The following is a 15,242-nucleotide window of genomic DNA, read 5'->3' as shown; positions in this document are numbered from 1 at the left end:
TGCTTTCACTATCCAAAATAATCTCATTTATTAAGACCTAATCAAAACACCTTGTTTTGCTTTTTACATTGGAAATTTTTATAGCCTATCTATAAATGTACACATTTAAACCCTTTTTTTAGCATATTCAAATAAGAAGTATTAGCCTAAAGATTGATGTTTAACTCCTAGAACTTGTGCTTATTGCTTTGTATTTAATAGACCTGTTCGTTTTTATGTTTATATTAACCTCTCATTTCCTCTTATTTCTATCATGCATTTGTTATATATTTTATTCATAATTCTCCCTTGTTGTTTAAAAAGGAACTATAGAGACTGTACTCTGTTTTATTCGTAAATGTTTTGTTGTTATAAATAAAAATAACTAAAAAATTATGATGACGCCATGTGATCGGTCATCATGACTGCAGCAACTTTGAGTCCCGAAGTGTCCAGCTGTCCGTCTTGACGGCTCCGTTTTCAACTCCGCCCCGCCTGCGCTCGGCTAATCTCGTTGATCATCGGCTGCAGTTCATGTCGAACGCACCTATAGGCTTCTTACTAGGGATGTCCAGATCTGATCACATGATTGGAAATCAGGCCCAATCACATGGTTTCAGACTCGATCAGAGTCAGACGTTACCTCCCGATCAGGACTCGAATAAATATGTATATACAGTTGAAGTCAGAATTATTAGCCCCCTTTGATTTTTTTTTCTTTTTTTAAATATTTCCCAAATGATGTTTAACGGAGCAAGGAAATTTTCACAGTATGTCTGATAATATTTTTTCTTCTGGAGAAAGTCTTATATGTATTATTTCAGCTATAATAAAGGCAGTTTTTAATTTTTTAAACTCAATTTTAAGGATGATATTATTATTCCCTTTAAGCTATATATATTCTCGGTAGTCTACAGAACAAACCTGCCTAGTTAACCTAATAAACCCAGTTAAGCCTTTAAATGTCACTTTAAGCTGTATAGAAGTGTCTTGAAAAATATCTACTGTAATATTATTTACTGTCATCATGACAAAGATAAAATAAATCAGTTATTAGAGATGAATTACTAAAACTATTATGTTTATAAATGTGTTGAAAAAATCTCTCTGTTAAACAGAAATTGGGAAAAAAAATATACAGGGGGGCGAATAATTCTGACTTCAACTGTTTGTATATATATATTTATTATCTTAACTTTAGTTGTGCTGTGGCAGAGAGTTAGACCTCTTTCTTGACCTCCCATAGAAACAGTAACGTGTGCGGCATGACATCACTTTATTGGGAAGCCGGTATTGGTTAAATGCCGGCAAAGTAGAACAAGGAAGCAGCTTGAAGTGGAAAACGCGAGTCTGTGGTAAAGTCTAGGATACAGCTGCGCATACGTACATCAATTGAGCATAATTTTTTGACACTGTATAACAGTAATATTTTTACATTACTGTAATGGTTGGGTTTAGGCATGGGGTAGGGGTAGACTTCACACAGGCTCACCAAAACTGGACAATAGAAGATTGGAGAAACGTTGCCTGCTCTGATGAGTCTCTATTTCTGCTGACACATTTAGATGGTCGGGTCAGAATTTGGCTTCAACAACATGAAAGCATGGATCCATCCTGCCTTGTATCAGCGGTTCAGGCTGGTGGTGGTGTAATGCTGTGGGGGAGATTTTCTTTGGGTCCATTAGTACCAATTGAACATTGTGTCAAAGCCACAGCCTACCTGAGTATTGTTGCTGACCATGTCCATCCCTATATGAGCACAGTGTCTCCATCTTCTGATGGCTACTTCCAGCAGGATAACACCATGTCATAAAGCTCAATCATCTCAGACTGGTTTCTTGAACATGACGATGATTTCACTGTACTCAAATGGCCTCCACAGTCACCAGAGCTCAATCCAATAGAGCACCTTTGGGATGTGGTGGAATGCGAGATTCGCATCATGGATGTGCAGCCGACAAATCTGCAGCAACTGTGTGATGCTATCATGCCAACATGGAGCAAAATCTCTGAGGAATATTTCCAGTAGCTTGTTGAATCTGTGCCATGAAGGATTAAGGCAGTTCAACCCGGTACTAGTAAGGTGTACCTAATAAAGTGGCCGGTGCGTGTATATCTACAATTGCAAGACACTTCTATACAGCTCAATGTGACATTTAAATGCTTAACTAGGTTAATTAGGGTAACTAGGCAAGTTAGGGTAATTAGGCAAGTTATTGTATAACGATGGTTTGTTCTGTAGACTATCGAAAAAAATAGTTAAAAGGGGCTAATAATATTGACCTTAAAATGGTTAAAAAAAACTGCTTTTATTCTAGCCAAAATAAAACAAAGACTTTCTCCAGAAGAAAAATTATTATCAGACTGTGAAAATTTCCTTGCCCTGTTAAACATCATTTGGGAAATATAAAAAAAAAAAGAAAAGAAAAAATGAAAAGGGGGGCTATAAATTCTGACTTAAACTGTGTATATATTTTTATATTTTTAATAATAATAATAATTATTATTATATTGCCGCATTATATCATTATGATAACATGATATATGCCTTCAGTGATATCTTGAAGATAAACACCATAAAAGAACACAACTGGAATCACTACCGCAGTCGCAATCATCGATCTCATATGAAGCAGGAGCTCATGATGACATATGATGACGTGTGCAGGTTTTGTAGTGCTGTCCCCTTTCTTAGGGGTAAATTTAAAGCCCTTCCCCTTCACACTCTGTTTCAAGGGCCAAGAGGAAGGAGTAGGGGTACAAGAATAGAATTGGGATTGGGCCAGGTCTGCTTTTGTCTGTTTGGTGTGTCCACGGACAGTTTTTTAGTCCAGATGGGATCCAATGAAAGATAACATTAATGGGTTTTGTTGGTGTTAGTTGTTTGGCGTCAGCTTGGTGTGTGCAACACCATTGTTTCAGCAGACACTGGGCTTCTTGATCAACACTTTGTGTTTTGTTGGTTTCTCTCTGCTAGCAGTGGCTAATCAGATCTGTCTGGCAGATGTTTGCTTGCTGATCTCAAGGTCACGTTGCCAGATTTTTCAAAGATGCGTTCAGAGATCTGTGATGACCATGCATGAACTCCGACCTTTTCCACTCATGGCTGACAGAGCGCATTAAAGCATCCTATTTTCCGAGTGACCTTTTATCCCTATTCGCCACAGTGCTGTGATGTAGAGAAGGACGGCCTGGAGCCATGCAGTTCATTTCACTCCTGGTCTCCTCCAGGTTAATGCATAATGAGTCTGTGTTGTGTTATTAAACACTGTTCTTTTCATGCTTAAACCAGTGCGGTTCATTTGATTTGAATATCATTAGGGCTGCACAATATATGGCTTCAGCATTGATATCGTAATGTGCACATTACAGGGCTCGAAATAGAGACCATTTTGGTCGCATATGCACCCGAAATTTAAGCTATGCGACCTCATAATATATATTGGGAGCATTCGTGCGACTGAATATTGAGGTTGGAGTGCGACCTGTTTTTTTTTTTTTTTTTAAACATGGTAAAATCGGTCTTCCCTGCCGCTATATTGGTTCATATTAGCTGTCAATCACTCAAGACTTTCCGCTGTCAGATGACAGGAAGGGAGCTTCTGTGACCGCGGGGAATGCAAACGGCTGAAGAGTGAAAAGTATACTGAATCTCGATACGTGTTCTGCCAACACAATCTCACGGCAATTCGTAACTTTTTCATACGTTTCCTCGTGAGATCAGGCTGCAACAGCGCAAATGTCCGCTAAAACACCATCGCCAAGGAAGCTTGCCTTTACTGCATTTAAACTGATGCGGGTTATAACAGAGAACAGTATTGCGCCGGTGGGCATTGGGAGAATCCTGCTCTGCCCCTCTCATATATTGGGCCGGCTGACTCGCATGCTTTTCCACAAATACAGAAAAATGAAATTCAGCGTGTAACGAGGCTGAGCATTAAAACGACACGAACCGAAACCAAAACTTTTAAAAGTAAGACTTTACTTCCTTTCTTTTGTCCGTTCTTTCTTGAGGTGTATATTATTTTTCTATTTAATTAATGACTGCTTTGCAGCTTTCAGCATTGAATTTAATGGGTTTATTATATTATATCGTTTGTTTTGTTGCAGAAATAGGCTACTATTTATTAAATTGACATTCATATAAACATAATAGTACAAAATAAATATTTCTTACAACAATGCTTCATTTGTGTTTGATGCAAACCATCAATTTATTTTTCATAAAGTAACAGTAGGACTTTATATAGCAGATAACTTACATTAAAGCACATTCAAGGCAGCATGATGATGATAAATACATTTAATTATTAGTATTATTGTCATCATCGTCATCGTTAATATTTTATAATTATTCAACATTAATTTTAGAATTATTGCACAAATATTAAATCATCACAGCATTAGTTAGATAGTTTTTTCTGGGTTTTGTTAGTCCCAATTGATGCTGTTTTCAAATACAATAAATCCCTTAATATACAACTTGTCAATATTATTAATTTTTGGTGGGTGCTCCTAAATTTTTTCTGGTGCTCCTAAATATTTCAGGTTGGGAGCACCGGTGCTACCAAGTAAGAAAGTTAATTTCGAGCCCTGCATTAGCAATAGTCACATCGCAGAATAATATGCAATGTTGAGTTATGAATATAGTCGATCAGGAACAGCTCAGAACGCATGAGAATGGTGAAGTTGCTGCAGAGTTTATTCAAAATGGAGTGGAAGTTGATCATGTGCATTTGTGTTATAGGCCTGACAGAGTTCAACGTATATCTTCGTTTCAATACTTTTATTGAATTATTAATACAGTAAATGCTTTTGCAGAGTTATTTAACATTTATTACTCACATCCAGCTTTTTGTAGACTATTTGACTGTTCCGAAAACCATAACACTACCACACTGATGTCTTTGCTCTTTTGTATTTATCTATGCTTGGAATTTTTTTTTTATCTCATTTCATGCATAATTAACTTCCCTACAGAATCATCCTAATCATTCATTCATTCATTTTCTTGTCGGCTTAGTCCCTTTATTAATCCGGGGTCACCACAGGGGAATGAACCGCCAACTTATGCAGCAAGTTTTTACACAGCGGATGCCCTTCCAGCCGCAACCCATCTCCCGGAAACATCCACACACACATTCACACACACACTCGGACAATTTAGCCTACCTAATTCTCCTGTACCGCATGTCTTTGGACTGTGGGGGAAACCGGAGGAAACTCACGCAAACGCAGGGAGAACATGCAAACTCCACACAGAAACGCCAACTGAACCGAGGCTCGACCCAGCGAGCTTCTTGCTGTGAAGCGACAGCACATCCTACTGTGCCACTGCTTTGCCACATCCCAATCAAACTGAATAAATTCTTTCCAAATAGCAATTTTCAAGTCATCTAGTGAAATTGTATGCATATTCCAATATTTATTGCAGAAAAACTAAATATCGCAATGTCCGATTTTTCTAATATCGAGCAGCCCATATATACAGTTGAAGTCAGAATTATTCGCCCCCTTGTTTTTATTTCTGTTTAACAGAGAACAGATTTTTTTCAACACATTTCTAATCATAATAGTTTTAATAACTCATTCCTAATAACTGATTTATTTTATCTTTGCCATGATGACAGTAAATAATATTTGACTAGATATTCTTCAAGACACTTTTAATTAGGTTAACTGGACAGGTTAGGGTAATTAGGCAAGGCATTGTATAACGATGGCTTGTTCTGTGGACTATCGGAGAAAAATAGCCATCAATAGAAAGTAATACTGTGGTTAAAAAAGTCTTGCAGATAACAGTGCCATATTTATTTTTTATTCCAAACGCACCAGCGCCATTAGACCGGCCCACCAAGCGCCACTGTGGTCCAGTGGTCAGCATGTTGCGTTACGATGCCGCCGAGCCGAGTTCGAACCTTACCTGAGTAAATTTTTTTAATTTTTAGTGTTAAGACATATCATACTGTTTGGGTTACTTATGTAGGTGAACATTTTTTATTTTTTGTGTGACCACTGTTACAAAGGAATGGATATCTATAAAGAACTTTGCACAAAATATATATTCAGTGCAGGAAAGAACATTGTGATGTTTTTAGAGGTTTATCTACCCTTTAATCTTCTCATATTTATGAAAAACATTTGAAGTTCTAAAGCAGCTGTGTCCTCGAAAAAGACGTGATAGTGTCGTTAGAAACTGAATTGGACATGACTTTATTTTAATATAGTCAGTCGTGAACTGAGGTAGGCCGGTCTAAGGCTTGAAACTCCAGGGCTGAAAAGGCGTCCCACTCCAAAGCTGCTTTAAACACTGAAAGAGTACTGCTGACGATACAAACTAACTTTGCCATCTGAATAAACAAACACCACTGATCGCTTACTAAATCTGTAGAGACAGGACATTCAACACCAACTGGAGCCGCATCTTTATTAAAAGGAGACGAGAAGCAAATCCAGATTTCACCATTTCCAGATGAGAAAAGCTCTCGGGTTAAAAATGTTCCTTAGACACGTGTTTTTGATGAGCGTCGCATGCACTGTAGTCCACACGTGAGTCCAGCTGCGCTCTCATAGCGCGAAAATGAAAACAAAACCTTCACTGCCGCACATTATAAACTTAAAGGGCCATGAAACCCCCTCGTTTCAGCAGGGTGTTTTCACACCTCTACTTTGGAAAAAGTCAGAAAAGTGGGCGTATCCAGCTCTGTTTAGGGGGGAGTGTCGGAGGAACTAAAGTGGGAGGGTGTGGGAGTGTCTATTTGGGCACGCGCGAGTTTCAGTCAAAATAAACAGACAGGAGAAAGTGATGGTGTTTAACCTACATGGACATCTGTAGTCGAATTATTTGCCAAATTATTAAATGGTGGACTTTAACTGCAGTTTGGCTCTTTCATTCAGGGAATTCATTCATGCCCCTCGCGACAAACAAGATATTTGATTCGAGGAACTGCTCTAAGCGTGTATTTTTCATGCAATGTTTGATACCGCACGGCGAATGAGAGAAAAAAAAACTCAGCATTTCCCGGAAACTTAGATGCACACGGCAGGTAGTGTCAGAAAGCCGTGTGTGTTATTCCGGTCACAAAATGCGGTGCTAACATGTTTGCACTCAGTGCAATAGTTAACTTAATTCGATATGAACAAACTGAATAAACAAAGAGCACTGGTCGCTCACTTACCAAATCTGTAAAGACAGGACAATCACCAGCGTCTTTATTAAGAGGAGACTACAAGCGAATCCAAAATCAGCGTTTGCAGATGAGAACAGCTCTCAGGTAAACAATAATCCTCCTTAGACACGCAAGTTATTGTTGTCGAGCGTCGCGTACACTGTTAATCCACACGTGATCCAGATGAGCTCTCACAAAGAGAAAATGAAAACAAAACTTAACTGCAGCAAACTATAAAAGCAACACTTCATGCTTGTTTTGCCAACACAACGTGGCGTCTCTGTGTCTAAACACTGTGACAGTAATGAATATTAATGAAGTTGCACAATAGAGCGCGCTGATTGGTTTGAACCAAGCTTTACTCCTGCATTAATGCAGCACACTGTAAGACGTAATAAGACTCACTCTGGCACAGACGTCCAGTCTGCACGCTGGAATACACGCTATTATGTCATGACCGTGACGCCACGAAGGAAGTACGAATTTGTTTGAAATAATGCAAAAACAACCAATTTACACTTTTTAGTGAAATATAGGTGTCCTAATAGTGTTTTTAGCAGTGTGGGACACATATACCACTGTCAACAGCTCAAACACATGTGCTTTGGTGTTTCGTGACCCTGTAACACTGACGACTTATATCTCCAAACAATTCTTCTTTTCCCACTTGTTTTGGCAACACAACGTGTCGTCTGTCTGCCATCTGCCACACTGTACAAGTACAAACATTCTTCGAAGCTATCATGCATATTAATGAAGTTGCACCGCATACACAATAGAGCGTGCTGATTGGTTTAAACCAAGTCTTTCTCATGAATTAATGCAGCACACTCAGAGACGTCACAAAGTACTCCCAGGTACAGACAGCCAGTCTAAATGCTGGAATACACGCTAAGATCTCATGACCATGACGCAACTTCAAAAATTCGTTTCAAACCGGAAGAACGAATTTGCTCAAAATAACGCAAAAACAACCAATTTTCACTTTTAGTGAGATATATGTGTCCTAATAGTGTTTATAGCAGTGTGGGACACATATATGACAGTCAACAGCTCAAATAATGTGTTTTGGTGTTTTGTGACAATCCTTTTAACCCTCTCTTCCCTTCTAGGTTGAATCAGGGGGTCCAATCACTCCAAAATACTACCGTATACTTATATTTCTGGGCATCATTATAGGATGCCCTATCAACCTACTTACCTGTTCACTGTTTATTTACTCTTACCATCCTCTTCAATGAAGTCTAGCTCAAAGTGTGACATAGTCCATGCTGGTGAATGAACATTTGTAATAGTTTGCAGTGCTATGTATATTGTCTGGGTTGGTGTTGTATATTACACTACAAACACCGTGTAATAAACTGCCTGAGCATTTACTTTACAGACTTTTTTCTTATGCATTATGTTATTACTTCAAACTACTTATAATGTCAATAAAGTCACTTTGTTAAACCGTAGAGTTGAATTTTCAATGGGGCGAGGCAGTGGCGCAGTAGGTAGTGCTGTCGCCTCACAGCAAGAAGGTTGCTGGTTCGAGCCTCGGCTCAGTTGGCGTTTCTGTGTGGAGTTTGCATGTTCTCCCTGTGTTCGCGTGGGTTTCCCCCGGTGCTCCGGTTTCCCCCACAGTCCAAAGACATGCAGTACAGGTGAATTGGGTTGGCTAAATTGTCCGTAGTGTATGAGGGTTTGTGTGAATGTGTGTGTGGATGTTTCCCAGAGATGGGTTGTGGCTGGAAGGGCATCCTCTGCGTAAAAACTTGCTGGATAAGTTGGCGGTTCATTCCGCTGTGGTGACCCTGGATTAATAAAGGGACTAAGCCGACAAGAAAATGAATGAATGAATGAATCTTCAACATTGAAAGTCGACAGGGCAGAGATCAACATCCCATAATGCAATTTACAGCAGGAAATAAACGGAAAACACAAAAAAATACAGGAACTGTTCATTGAGGGATATTTTTTATAATGTGCTCTGTGATTATGCTTGGTCTTTCTTTAATTCTGTTAAAACCACCATACGAACCCTGCAGCTCTTTTATGATATCGCAGTGAATCGCATTTTACAATCGCAACTCGATCTTATTTCCTCCAGATCGTGCCGCTCTAGGTGGGAGTGTATCAGCAGTGTGTGGATTGGTTAAAGACGGTGTAGAAGGAAACGGTTGTAGTTCATGCATCAGCACTGAGGACTCTTTGTGTGTGTGTGTGTGTGCTAAGGTGGTGTGAGTGTGACGTCAAAACCTGCAAATCTCCAACTCCCATTAACCCAACCCATGTACCTCAGAAGAAAATACTCTTTCTTAACCAACAGTTTATTTGTGGTGCGGAATATTTCGCTTAAAAATAAACATTCATACCATTAGCTCATTTTCGTTTTACTTTAAGCAACTGGCTGCTGCTTTCAAGAATGCTACCTGTCAGCAAAAAGTCCATCAGACACGCCTCACCATTCCACTTAACTCAACTCCCAACGTCAAAGACTCTTTATGCACTGAGCACAGAGCCTTTCCTCAAGCTGGAGTCTATGAATAGGAGGTATTTATTGTCTTAACTAAGCGCAGAACATGCTTGGAGGACGCTAATATGGAATTAATGAAACATTAATTGAACTGAAGGAAGTTTGCTTAAGCAATATTTTTTAAATTAAAAACTGTACATTTAATGCTTGATGAAAATACTTAAGCAGCAACTGTAAGTCTTTAGCCCCTTTCACACATACAGACCTTTCCGGAAAATTACCAGCATTTTTCTGGAAAGGTGTGTATGTGTGAACAGGCCCTTTTTGAAAATACCTGTAAATTCGTTCTGGCTATTTTCCGGAAAGAGAAGTTGTAACATTACCGGTAATTTGCCGAAATGCTGCGCTGTGTGAACGCAGAAGGAAGATTGCCGGAAAGAGCGCGTCCACGTCTAGAACGTGCTGACGAGAGACGTCTGCTTTAGCCAATCAGAACCGTCAGACGCATTCACGTCCGGGCGGTTTATGAAAATAAAAGCCTTTGAATATTTTCCCAGACACATTCAGCTGCTAGAAGTTAGTCAGATCACGTTTATATGTTCTTCTTAATGCCAACTGTGTAAATAATCATCGATAAGATGCTTATAATAAGCCGTTGTTTGTTTACCTTCAAGCTTTGCGTGTGCCTGTGAAACAGACCGGAGCGCCAGCACACACACATATCATGTACATCTCGACATGCGAAAGTGTTCCTCTATATGTTTTCAACGAAGTTGTTCACAATATTGATCATCCACAGAGTTTGTGATGTAGTCAAATGTTTACAAACACAAGTGCAGCCGTTTAGAGCTCATTTCTGGTTATTGATGTCAGAATTTACTGCTATTTTGGAATGGATGTGTGAATGCTCTTTTCCGGAAAAATTCCGTAACGTCCTCGCCTGTGTGAACATCGCTTTTTTAAAGTCGTTCTGGAAATTTTCCAGATATTTACCGGTATCACTGTGTGAAAGGGGCTTTTGACTCTTCTAAAGCATAAAAATACCATAATATGTTAGCAGATATTTAAGAAACATGCCCAGTGAACATTCTTGTTTATCTGAAAAGCAATGGACTAGATAGCAGTGTTTCCTCTAGGGTTTTTTCCAGCTGTAGCGGCAGACTCTGTTGGGCATTTTACACAGATCTACCTCTACATGTGGCGTTATTTCATTGACAAATGTCGTGGGCGCAGTATTAAGTTGAGATCGCATTCATGTAATAGCCTAAGAGCATGTCAATCTCTGCTTGAGCGCTGATTTCTTCTATTCGTGCACAAAACTTCTTGCATGCCCTCAAATATACGCTGCTCAAATGCAGATTTTCTTGCGCGCCCTCAAATAAACGCGTCTGAAGTGTGATTTAGTGCGTTTATGTAGCGAGTCTGTCTCCAGCATTGATTAGATTTGCTGGGAATATTTATAAATGTCTCTGATAGACTTGCGGAGCGGACCGCGGCATTAATGAGTCCTGAAGTAAAGTGAAACGGCTATAAACTCCAGCAAGATAAAGTCATTATATGCAGCGCCACAGACCTTTATCTATAAATAAAGTATAATTATGAAAACTGAGTTCATCGTAACTGAAAGCTACGCCGTGTTTGCTGGTCTCACGCACCTGTCAGTCTGTCAGTCAGCACGTCACCTTAAAGGGTTAAACAGGTCGCACAGCACTACGACGGTCACAGAAAAGTTTGCGCTGTTATTCACTTACCTTTTAATACGTTTTTAGTGCGATTTTAACCCGCTATTTAAAAAAAAACAACCGAATATTTTGAATAAGAAGCTGTAATGTAGCCATAGTGGGATGAATTTTGGTGTGGCGCCCCGCCACGGAAGAATGAATGTAGCGGAAACCATGGATAGGATATGCAGCCAGCCGGAAGTGCGATATTCACATCACTATAGCAGCATTTTTATGACACTGCATAACAACAGTTAATATTCAGTACTGTGACGGTTGGGTTTAGGGTTGGGGTAGACGTAAAAAAATAAATTTTATTGGGTAATTTAATAGATAACATAAATAATACTCAGTACAACTACTGTTTTTATGTTACTGTGACAGTTGGGTTTAGGTAGACGTTAATAAAATACAAATAATGGGAAATTTAATTAATATTATAAATCATTTATAAATCAGTCAGATATTCAGCTTTAAAAATGTGCGTTACGTGCTGGATCAGCTGTCTTTGTTTTGGTTCTTTTAACCTGCCTAATGCCAGTTTAGCCAATTATATTTCAGCAGCCCAGGTTGCCTTGGTGGAAAACCACTTCTTTCTTTCTTTCTTTCTTTCTTTCTTTCTTTCTTTCTTTCTTTCTTTCTTTCTTTCTTTTATTGATCCATCCACACTCAAAAAAATGAATTATGGCTGTAGTTGGTCCAAAGAATGTAACTATGTTTAAATTAAACAATTCGCTTATGTTTGTGTATTAAAAATAAAAGTGTTGTGTTGGAAAAAATTAGAAAAAGTAAGTTTTCACATTTAAACAGCTCGCTTAATTAACATGAATGAAAGGGAGTTGTGTTGCTTCTGCAGTACTGCATTTTGGTCAATAGGTGGAGTAATATCTGCATATGCGCAGTTTAAAAACAACACAGGAAGTAAGAAGATTCAAACCACAACGATCACTCTCAGCTCGGCGCCATATTATGGGAATCAAAAGATGAAGATTACAGTACAAATTGAGAACGTGCACAAAGCTTTTCCCAATGTGGACACACAGGTGAGATTTTTTTTTACTTTTTATGTATTTATACTGAGGCTGTGACAACATTTGAATCATAAATGTACTCCCTTGTAATACTATGTTGTGTTTGTGTATAGTATTGCTATGAAATTGCCATGTTCCCTGTGTCTTTTCCACATTATAGACAGATAAATGTATAGTTTGTTTTGCATTCCTGTGAAATTTTATACTTGGTATATATTAACTCCCCCAAACTAAAGTTGCAAACGTTGGTAGTAAGGAATAGTCATGTTAGAATAGTCTAAGCTTTTCACTCATCATAGCACACGTGCTGCTGATAATGTGACAATAAAAGTGATTTGATTTTTTATTTGATTTGATAGTCTTTATTTTAAATGAGTGTCAAGCAGTTTGTCGAGTTTGAATGCCAGTTTTGATAACTTACATAAAATTTATTAAAATGTGGTGTTGGCACATTGTTATTTATTATCTAATTGTATTATTCAAGCCTGTTAACTTAAAAAAAAAATCAGCAAAAAAGCATATGTGACACTTAAGTAGTATAACATCTAGCATGATGACATATTTAATGTAAGCTTATTTGTTTGGTCACCTAACACGTTTAATTTTTTAAGTTTAGTAGTTTGCTATTTATATTATTATATTTTAATATTACAAATCTTTGCTCACTCACATCTATTTTCTCCCTCACAGGTTTACAGCTCAACCTCTATAGTCCCATATCTGGCTGAGGAGACTGTGGATCATCCAGGTACTATGCCTTTAGATGCCTATACACATTAAAATGATGTACAGTAAAAATTACTAGTAATTTTAACTACTAATTACTTAGTAAATTACTAATTGTCATTTCATGTCATTTAGAACATCACCAGTGGAAAAAAAGGTGTGAATGCATCCTCAAAGCCCTCAAAGTGAGGGAGTACATGGTAAGCTATTTTATTTTATTTTTTTTAAAACATTTTGTATTTTCCTCTTAAACCAATTCCTCCTTTCACCTTTGATCTGTTGGTAAATGTTTTATTTTTTTACCTGACATTTTTAGGATGCTGGACATGATGAAGCACAAACCTTGATGTGCAACACCACCTTATGAATCTACAGTAGTTACATTAACATTTCGCAGACTCTTTTGTCTAAAGTGACTTACAATTGAGGACACATTCAGCAAATCAACAAGAAGAGGCAATACACCCAAGATGTGCTAATTATACAAAACAATTTAAGAATTAAGAATGCTTCTACATGTGGTTTGTCAAGCCCACACACCTATGTGAAGCAGACTTCATGCACAATGTTTTGTTTTTTGTTTTTTAGATATAGGGAGTGGTTGTAAGAAAGTGTCTGGTGCAAATGTGCAGAAATGGTGCAAGTGTCAGATAGATGAATGTGTGTAGCTATTGCATGATCTGTGATGGTTGGTCTAATTTATGGTGTAGTGCTGATCGTGTTACTTTGCTTTAAAATGTTAATCTTTCTTTGAACAACTGAAGTGTTCTCTGCTTTTTCAGTGTAAAGAAGGTACAGTATAGTTTACAAAAGAAGACTTAATTTTTCTAAGTATATTTTTGATAAATCATTTGAAGGCAGAATATTATTTTTGAATGTTTTTTGTAATATATGAAAAGTATTATTTTGATAGGTGTATTTTATGATGTTTTTGTAAGCATATTTTTAAAATCATTTATTGTTTTCAATTTGCTGCATACTTGTATTACTATTATTTTAATAGTATTGATATTTTAACTTATTGTAATAAGTGAAGATACAGATAAAGACTTATTTGGATTTGGATCTTAATCATTTTATTGCTGGAAAATGTGTAAAACTGTAAAAATGCTATTGAATAAACTGAATGAAACAGAAACAGTTTTTTTATTTGGTTAAACATAACAATATCAATTTTACAATAATTGAACTTAAATAACTACATTGATTAAAGCTAAATTATAAATGTTACGTTGATTGAACTAAACAACATTACATTACCTTTATGTAACTAACTTAAGTTCACTAAAATTAATATTCTTTCTTAAAGGTAACTTAACTCGGTTACGTGGAACGAGTGGACAAAAAAAAGTTAATTAACGCCAACATATCATTTTTTTGAGTGCATTCATTCAGTCAGGACGACGTTCAAAGCATGCGTCCGTGACCGTAATGCGACCTCCAGTGGATGGTAGCAGACTCTGAAATGAGACGCAGATTCGGAGTTCCACATGAGGTGGTTATTAAAGGTTCAGGACACCCTGGAGAACTTTTTTTTGGACATGTGTGTGTGTGTTGAGCATCAGTTAGGACAATGTTAGCACCTCTCAGCTTTAATTGCAGGGAAAACTGGATAATTTTGAGCTTTTGTCAGCTAATTTCAGCTTCCGGGTTTAAAATGATTTTTGGGGCGGATCAAAATCGGCGAAGTAGCGCAGTACTGCAAGTGCAATGATGACGCGTCGGTTTCTCATTATTATTCATAGCGGAGTTTTCTTATCCTATGAGAAGAGCCGGCTGCTTAATTATTCATGACAGCACGTGCTTTCAGAAGGCGAGACAGACCTGCCAGTTTCAAGCTAGCTGTGAAAGGACCCGTGAAGGACCCACGGCACGCAGTAGCCGTTCATGAAGGCTCGTATGTGTTTGTTTCCATGATCCACAGGGTTTGTTGCATGTTTTTTCCCCGCGATCTTGTCAGGGCCGATCATACAGCAAAGCTGTGTGTGTGCTGCAAGCATTTTTGTCGGGAGAGCAGCACGAGAATTGAAGAATGGCGGACGTTGTCTTGTATCAGGAGTTTATTCACATTCAGACACATCGCCGTGCTGCTGTGTTTGCCTAAATCCTCCAGATTACCAGCAGGGCTAATGGTTAAAATAGACAGGTCAGGAGACCT

At 38.1% G+C, this 15,242-nt stretch overlaps 1 protein-coding gene and 1 long non-coding RNA gene across 2 annotated transcripts in view; both read left to right on the top strand.

Moving 5' to 3' along the window:
• hapln1b (hyaluronan and proteoglycan link protein 1b) overlaps nucleotides 1-15,242 on the top strand; it is a 61,703-nt gene that overhangs the window by 6,093 nt on the left and 40,368 nt on the right. The window lies entirely within an intron of this gene.
• On the top strand, nucleotides 12,242-14,219 carry LOC147842204 (uncharacterized). Its single transcript, XR_015501551.1, has 4 exons — nucleotides 12,242-12,370; nucleotides 13,049-13,106; nucleotides 13,220-13,284; nucleotides 13,401-14,219. It is a non-coding gene; the product is annotated as an uncharacterized LOC147842204 (long non-coding RNA).

This window comes from Danio rerio, chromosome 10 (genome assembly GCF_052040795.2).
Source record: "Danio rerio strain M-AB ecotype USA chromosome 10, GRCz13ab, whole genome shotgun sequence".
NCBI classification, from domain to species: domain Eukaryota; kingdom Metazoa; phylum Chordata; class Actinopteri; order Cypriniformes; family Danionidae; genus Danio; species Danio rerio.
The sequence above is the reverse complement of the archived record's forward strand: the minus strand, read 5'-3'. Positions and strand labels throughout refer to the sequence as shown.